The 8,348-nt window shown below is 39.0% G+C and overlaps 2 pseudogenes; both read left to right on the forward strand.

Moving 5' to 3' along the window:
* The first annotated feature begins 297 nt into the window (after window positions 1-297).
* On the forward strand, window positions 298-1,358 carry LOC138813671 (olfactory receptor 7E24-like; annotated as a pseudogene).
* A 5,907-nt stretch (window positions 1,359-7,265) lies between these two features.
* Window positions 7,266-8,110, forward strand: LOC138813672 (olfactory receptor 7E24-like; annotated as a pseudogene).
* Window positions 8,111-8,348: the final 238 nt, after the last annotated feature.

Below are 8,348 nucleotides of genomic sequence, written 5' to 3' on the forward strand. Positions count from 1 at the left end.
ACTACAACCCCCCCCTTCCTAAATTGTAAAGTTCGTTTTGTGACATAGCATCTTAAACATCTTCTTGTTGCAATGGGTTAACCTGTATCCCTATTTAAACAATTTGTTTTTTCCCTTCCCCTCCACAAATTATACCATCAAATACAATGAAAACAGGGGTTATACTGTGGGGAAGGGACATACAAAGCAACAAATATCTTTGCCTCCTAATTCTGTGTATTTCTAAAGTAGAAGCAAATAGAGTTGGAGAGCTGGACAATCAAGACAACCACTTCTAGAGATTTAGGAAATGAAAACATGGAGAATGATTTCAGGAGGTTTGGTAACAGGTTCTAATTATAGCTTCCAATACTTGACCTCAATATACACATAGCCTTTGTTGTTTGTTTAATTTTTCTCAAATGTTTTCCTATATCAATAGGTGTCCAAGCAACATAGAGACACACAATCTTACCCCAGTCTCACTCCATCTCTTGAGTCTCTCTGAGAATCAGGACCTGCAGCCCATTCTCTTTGGTCTGTTTCTGTTCCTGTACCTGGTCACTGTGCTTGGAAATCTGCTTATCATCCTGGCTATCAGCTCTGACCCACACTCCCACACCCCCATGTACTTCTTCCTCTCCATCCTCTCCTTGGCTGACATTGGCTTCATCTCCACCATTGTCCCCAAGATGCTGGTGGACATCCAGACTCACAGCAGAGCCATCTCCTATGTGGGCTGTCTGATTCAGATGTCTGTTTATATTCTGTTTGGAAGTGTGGATGATATGCTTTGACTGTGATTGCTTATGATAGGTTTGTGGCCATCTGTCAACCCCTATAATACCATCATTATGAACCCTCACCTGTGTGGCTTCTTAATGTTGGTGTCTTTTGTGGCTAGTATTTTGGACTCCCTGGTGCCCACTTTATTTGTCTTACACTTTCCCAGTTTCAAAGATGTGGATGTTTCCAATTTCTTCTGTGACCCTTTTCATATTCTTAATCTTGTCTATTATGACAAATTCCACAGTGACACTCTGAATTATTTTTCTGGTGTTCAATTTGGTTTTGTTCCAATCTCAGGCATCATGTTTTCTTACTATAGAATTGTTTCCTCCATTCTGAGAATCTCCTCTTTAGAGGGAAGGTGCAAAGCTTTCTCCACCTGTGGCTCTCACTTGTCCATTGTGTGTTTGTTTTATGGAACGAGTATAGCCAGTTACCTTGGATCAACTGTGTCAGAAGCTCCTGGAAAGGTGCTGGTGGCCTCTGTGATATACACAGTGATCACCCTTATGCTGAATCCCTTTATTTATAGCCTGAGGAATAAGGACATTAAAAGGGCCCTGAGGAGGCTCCACAGCTGGGCAATGTAATCTCAGGACTGTAGGCTTAATGCTTATATGGATCATGGAGAAAATAAAACACACAAAAATAAAGAACTTGGACTATAAAAATTGCGATCATCATTAAATAACAGAAATCATTTAAAACACAGATTAAACACACACACACAAGTACACAATGTGCCATAATAAAATAGACCATCCATGTGGTGAAAACCATCCATGCCTATTTTCACTGCAATGGAAGAAGTTTTAGTATGGAAAGATAGCATGCTGTAGAGAGTGATCTTGTCAAGTATACTGAATGTCACTGAGCTCTGCAGTCAAAACTTGTGCGACATGTAAATACTTTTTTTGTTTTTTTGGTCGGTCGTGAGGCCTGAACTCTGGGCTGGGTGCTTTCTTTGAGCCACAGTGCTACTTCCAGCTTTTTCTGGTTATGTGGTGCTGAGGAATTGAACCCAGAGCCTTATGCATGCAAGGCAAGCACTCTACCACTGAGCCACCATCCCAGCCCATGTAAATACTTTTACATGAAGGTTTTTCCTATGAAGAAGATAAATTTTCCAAATCAAAGTATTCTTAGGGAAAGTAAAATGAAAGAAATTAGTAGGATATGTGTTAATCCTTCTCAGTATAAAATGTACATCTTTCTTTTACAAAACATGCTTTTTCATCCCCCATTAGTATTAGAGAGTTACTTGTATTTGTGTTTACTTGGACAAAGCTGATAATTGTGAGGTATATTGAAATAAGACTTTGTGATGAAAGCAATTAGCAATCTGTATGTCCCTCTCATACTTCACCTTGATAGTTCCATGACACTACAGGTCTCAGCCTTTCATTCACATTTGCATTTAAAACAATAATAATAAAGACAGACCTTTTGTATCCACATTTTTGGGTTCATTTCACTTGGCATCATCTTATAACAGTTGTACATGATTTTTTTGAGCTTTTCAACTCATCTGACAAGATTATCCTATATCTATACTAATTATTACAAATAAGAGAAACCATGGGACCTAAATTTCTTTGAGACTGGGTAATTTTACTTAATGAGATTTTTTCCAAGTATTTCCATTTCCTAATAAATGGGGCAGTGTCGTTCTTTCTGATGGAAGCATATATATATATATATATATATATATATATATATATATATGATATATGATTATCTGTAAACGGAATCCGCTTATCTATGTGGGGTAGAACAGGGACATTCAAATTCCCTGAGGAGGAGGCAGCTCTAACAAAGCTGTGAAAACAAATAGAAAACTCATAGTCTCTAGACTTTACAAATAAATAAATCCCTCCATCTTGGTCACATTTAGTTTTACAATATCATGGCTCTGGACCTTCAAGACGTTTCTGAGTAGAATTGTATTTTCCAGGGTTGGGAAAATAGTTCATAAGGAATATATGAAATAATGATAAATTCTTCAGTTTTTAGAAATAAGAGAGGTTTACTTTTGGGATGTTGTTTTATGGAAATGCATATTGCTGTTCATTTTACAACAGTATGGATGTAATATATGTTCTCAAGTTTGAACTTAATATAGTTAAAGTGTTAATTTTTGGGTGATGTTTGCTGGCCCAATAAAATAGAAAGAAGCAGATGGAGCTTTGAAAAATAAGTGGTAAGGAAGAAGCAAATGACTCTGATGAGTTTCATCTGTAAAAATGAAAGGTCTAAGATATATTGGATTTTGTTTAGATTAAATCTTTATTGTCTTTAAGGAGTTGTACAAAGTGATGGCCAGTCAACATGTCAGTTTACAAGGACAATGCATCTCTATTGATGTCACCCCTTTCATCATTCTCCTCCATTCCTTCTCTGCAATTTTCATACTTTCATAGGTTATGAACTGAATATATATATATTTTTGGGGGGTCTGGGGGTGTCTGGTCATGGGGCCTGAACTCTGGGCCTGGGCCCTGTCCCTCAGCTCTTCAGCTCAAGGCTAGCACTCTACCACTTGAGCCACAGTGCCAATTCCAGCTTTTTTCATTTTTCTTATGTGGTGCTGAGGAATCAAACCCAGCACCTCAGGCATGCAAGGCAAGCACTCTACCACTGAGCCATCTTCCCAGCTCAAACTGGATATTTTGACTGCATTCTCTTTGCTTCTTTTCATTGGACTATCCTCCTCCACTTAAACTGTAACCCTTAAACCAGTCCCCTCACAACTCTCTTAACAGCTTCCTGGTAATCATTTTATTGAACTGTGAATTCATTTTTCTTTTCTTTTCTTTCTTTCTTTTTTTTCAGTCATGGGGCTTGAACTCTGGGCCTCAGCTTTTCAGCTCAAGGCTAGTGCTCCTCCACTAGAACCACAGCACCACTTCTGGTTTTCTGGTCATTTATTGGAGATAAGAGTCTCACAGACTTTCTTGCCAAGGCTGGCTTTGAACCTCAATTCTCAGATCTGAGCCTCCTGAGTAGCTAGGATGACAAGCGTGAGCCACTGGTGCTCTGCCAAATAAGGAATGACCTTATTTGAATTCTTCCCTGCATATAGCATGATTCAGTTCATACATTTGTGTACCTTGAAACAACTTCCGTACGCATTTAATTTTGTATTTATAAATCAGATCTAGCTTCCATGTATAAGAAAGAAACATTCATCCTTTGTCTCTTTGCCCTGATTTTACTTCACCTAATGTTTTTTCCAAGTCCATCCATTTCTTTGCAATGTGTAGATACACTTTGTGTAGATACACCACTTTTTTGGGGTCCATTAGTTCACTAAGATGCAACATTGACTTCCAGTTTCTCCTGGAAGTCCTCAGAGACTTGGACCAATCACACCGACCAATTAAGTTAATTACCAGCACTGTTCATTGTGTCTCCACATCCATATAACATTCAAAACTCATGTCCTTTCACACCTGTGGTGTGACAGCCTTGGTGTCGTTAGGTCTCCCTGCATCATTTTTTTTTATGGATAAGGAAGCTCCTGTGTGACACAGGGCAGATTTCTGGGTTTCACTAGACTCCAGGCATGGGAAATACTTTGGATTTGAACCCTTTTGTAATGATCCAGAGGATAGGCAGTGTAAGGCAGTAAGTGTGCAGGGGCCCCCAGATATGGGAAGAAATCTTAGAACCAATGGCTCCCCTTATGATGAGGGACAGGGCAGCCAGATGCGAGGAAGACAACATGTAAGAAAAACAATCAGCTAGCAAGAATGTAAAGTTTGAATACTAGACATGGTATGTGAAGTTTACCACCTACATAATTTCTGGTATCTATAGACATCTCTCCCCAATAGGAGAAGTTTGGTCCATCTCTCTGTCTCTCTCTCTGTCTCTCTCTCTGTCTCTCTCTCTGTCTCTCTCTCTCTCTGTCTCTCTCTCTCTCTGTCTCTCTCTCTCTCTCTCTCTCTCTCTCTCTCTCTCTCTGTGTGTGTGTGTGTGTGTGTGTGTGTGTGTGTGTGTGTGTGTGTTTCTCTGTGTATGTAGGTTCTGGGACCAGGACCTGAACTGAGGGCCTGAGCATGTCTCTGAGCTTTTTTTTTTTTTTTTTTTGCTCAACACTGCTGCTCTACAAATTGAGTCTGTTCCACATTTTTGGTGGTTCATTCCAGATAAGATTCTCACAGACTTTTCAGCCTAGGGTGGCTTTGAACTGTGAGCCTCATGTATCAGATGCCTTGAGTGATTAGAATGATAGGTGTGAGCTATTGGCACACAGAAAACCCTGTTGCTTCAAATTTTCCTAAGTTCTCTGGAAGGGCTATAGGGAAAGTTGATAAAGAAGGTGATAATTTCCTATAACTTCAGGTACTGTTTTTTACATCCTTCCTAAATTCTAGACAATAAATATTTCTCTGTGTAGCTTGTTTCATTTCCTGTGCTTATAGTTTCCAGTAGTCCATGTTGCCAACACCACTGTGGTTTATCTTACTGGAAATGAAAGGGCACATTTGTTATTACGTCATCTGAATTAGGAGTCTAAGTAGAAATGTGTGGGCTATGTTCATGACAAGTACACTGGTGCCTCATGCCTGAAATCCTAGCTACTCACTAGGCTGGAACTCAGAAAGACTTGTGGTTTAAAGCCAGCCCAATGCAGAAAATTCCTTGATATTCTGCCTCCAATTATCCAGAAACAAGTTGATCTAGAGATGTGACTCAAATGGTAGAGTGCCAGCCGAAAACAAGAAAGCTGAAAATGCAAATTTCTGAGTTCAATCCCTAGTACTGACAAATAGGGATGAAGATGATTATGACAACAACAACAACAACAATAAAATTGTTGTCTGAGATGTGTGCCAGTGACTTACACCTGTAATTCCAGCTACTCAGAGCCTAAGCTTGTTGGAAAAATTCAGGTTAGAAAAGTCCATGAGATTCTGTGTCCATCTAAGTAGCAAAAAGCTGGTTTGGAGATGTGACTCAAGACACCTGTAGTCATAAACAAGAAATCTGAGTAACAATTTAAGGCCCTGAATTCAAATCCTGGTTTTGGCAAATAACAACAAGAAGAATGATATGATAAAATGGTTGTTTAATTTATAAAAAAGACTATTCTATCAAGAAACTCTTGGCAGGTTTTTCTCCTTGCCAACTCACAAGCCATTTCATCTCATATTACTGTGAAGACACACAATTTTGCTTGTCCTAAATTTTAGAGGTGGATTCTGGTAGAGGACAGGGTAATGGTAGCTACCTTCATTATATGTTGGATAATTGTAGATTACAGAAAAAATGATGGAGGGTGGTGGAGCATGATAATTAAGCAAATATGTCTCTTTCACTGGAAAACATAGGAAGTTCATCCCCTTAACAACCTTTCTCCATGCTTGTGTTAGGGCTCATAACACCTCAATTATTACTAGGCATTTATTTGTCTCTCCTGGTCTTCTGGTACTCTTTGAATGAGGGTCTCTCACATAGAAGAGTATATAGAGGTCAGAAAAGTTGATGTTAGGAAAAATGAACCCCAAGATAAGGACTCAAACATTTTTCTTTCTTGTTATTGTTTCTAACATATTTTTAAGATTATTTCTTTGTTGCTTTGTATGTCCCTCTCTCACAGTATAACCCCTGTTTTCATTGTATGTGATGTTGGTATAATTTGTGGAGGGGAAGGGAAAAAATTGTTTAAATAGGGATACAGGTAAACTCATTTCAACAATGAGATGTACAAGACGTTATGTCGAAAAACAAACTTTACAACTTTGGCACGGGATGGGGTGGGGGTGGGGAGATGAGAAGGGATGGTAAGGGGAAACAAAGGAGGACTCAATGCTTGATAAGAAATGTACTCATTACTTTGCTCATGTAATTGTAACCCCTTTGTATGGTATTTTCAAAATAAAAAAAAAGAAATAAGGAGAAAGAAAAATAAGAGTATATAGAAAGGAGTTGAACAATACAGAGGGCATGAATGAAAGAATTACAAGAAAAACAGATTTCCCACCACTAAGAAATATTGGTTCATTCATGAATTTTTATCTTAATAATGCTTGTCTAAAAATAAACAACAAATGTGGTATCATTGGTCTATAATCTTAACGATTGGGGAACTGAGGTAGAAGACTGTAGATCTGAGGAATGCTTGGGATGTATAGTGCTCAAGAGTAAAAGTGCTACCAAGTGAGACCCTAACTTCCAAAGAAAAAATAGAGACAGAAAAATTAGAGAGAGAGAGTACCGAGTGAATTTGCAATCCAGACAATCAGAGGGCTGAGATAAGAAGATCACATGTGTTTTATTTTTTTATTCTCTTCCTGCTATCAAAGATGTCCTAGAATTGCAGAAACACAGAATTTAACCCCAGTCCTAGAATTCCATCTCATTGGACTCTGAGAGGATCCAGAACTACAGAAAACTTTCTTAGGGTAGTTCTTTTCTGTGTACCTTGTCATCATGTTCAGAAATCTGCACATCATCCTGGCCATCAGCTCTGACTCCCACCTCCATACCCCATGTGATTTTTCCTCTCTGTTCTCTCATTGGATGACCTCTGTGTCACCTCTACCAACGTCCCTTAGATGCTGGTGGATATCCAGCATCACAGCAGAGTCATCTCCTACGTGGGCTTCCTCACACAGATGTCTCTTATCATCCTTTGTGCATGTATGGATGATTTGATTCTAACTGCAATGGCCTACGACATCTTTGTAACCATCTGTCACCGCCCCCCCTCCTGAATTACATTCTCATCATGAGCTCCCGTCTCGTCTCTGTGCCGCCTTGTGCTATCATTTGTGGCCAGCTTCTTGGAAGGACAGCTGCACTTTTGATTGCATTGCAAATAACCGATTTCAATATGATGGACATCTTTAATTTCTTCTGCGACCTTTCCCAAGTGCTTAATTTTTCCTGATCTGGAGCTTCATAAATGACCTCTTTAAAAAGGTGTATGGCTTGTTTCCCTCTCAGGCATCTTTCTCTCTTACTCTAAAATTGTTTGCTCAATCTTGAGAATTCCATCCTTATGATAGAAGTACAAAGCCTTCTCTACCTGTGGCTATCACCTGTCCATTGCCTGCTTGTTTTATGGAATAAGTAGTGGAATGTACCTTGGATCAGCTGTGTCAGGGTCTCCTGGAAAGGTGCTGTTGGCCTCTGTGGTGTACACGGTAATTACCCCTATGTGGAATCCTTCATTTACAGCCAGAGGAACAGGGATATTCAAAGTGCTCTGAGGAGGCTCCACAGCCGAACAGAACAATCTAATCCCAGAACTATAGGCTTAGTGTTCAAATGGAACATGGGGGAAAAAGACAACATAAGCACTTTGGATTGTAAATTGTGTCACCATCCTTAAATGACCTCATGACTTTAATTTTATAATATGTTTCATAATAGAATATAGACCACCCATGTGACAAAGGGGCCCATGCTTAGTTTCTCTCTAATGGAAAGTTTTAGTTGGGAAAAATGGAATATTTTGGTGATTGATCTTGTTGAGTATGAGTTCTACAGTTGAAACTTGTATGAAATGTAAATATTTGTACATAAAATTTTATCTTAAGATAAATGGGAATCTTAAAAATGAAGTAATT

Source organism: Dipodomys merriami, unplaced genomic scaffold, assembly GCF_024711535.1.
Source record: "Dipodomys merriami isolate MVZ:Mamm:240054 unplaced genomic scaffold, mDipMer1.0.p SCAF_6, whole genome shotgun sequence".
Lineage (NCBI taxonomy): Eukaryota > Metazoa > Chordata > Mammalia > Rodentia > Heteromyidae > Dipodomys > Dipodomys merriami.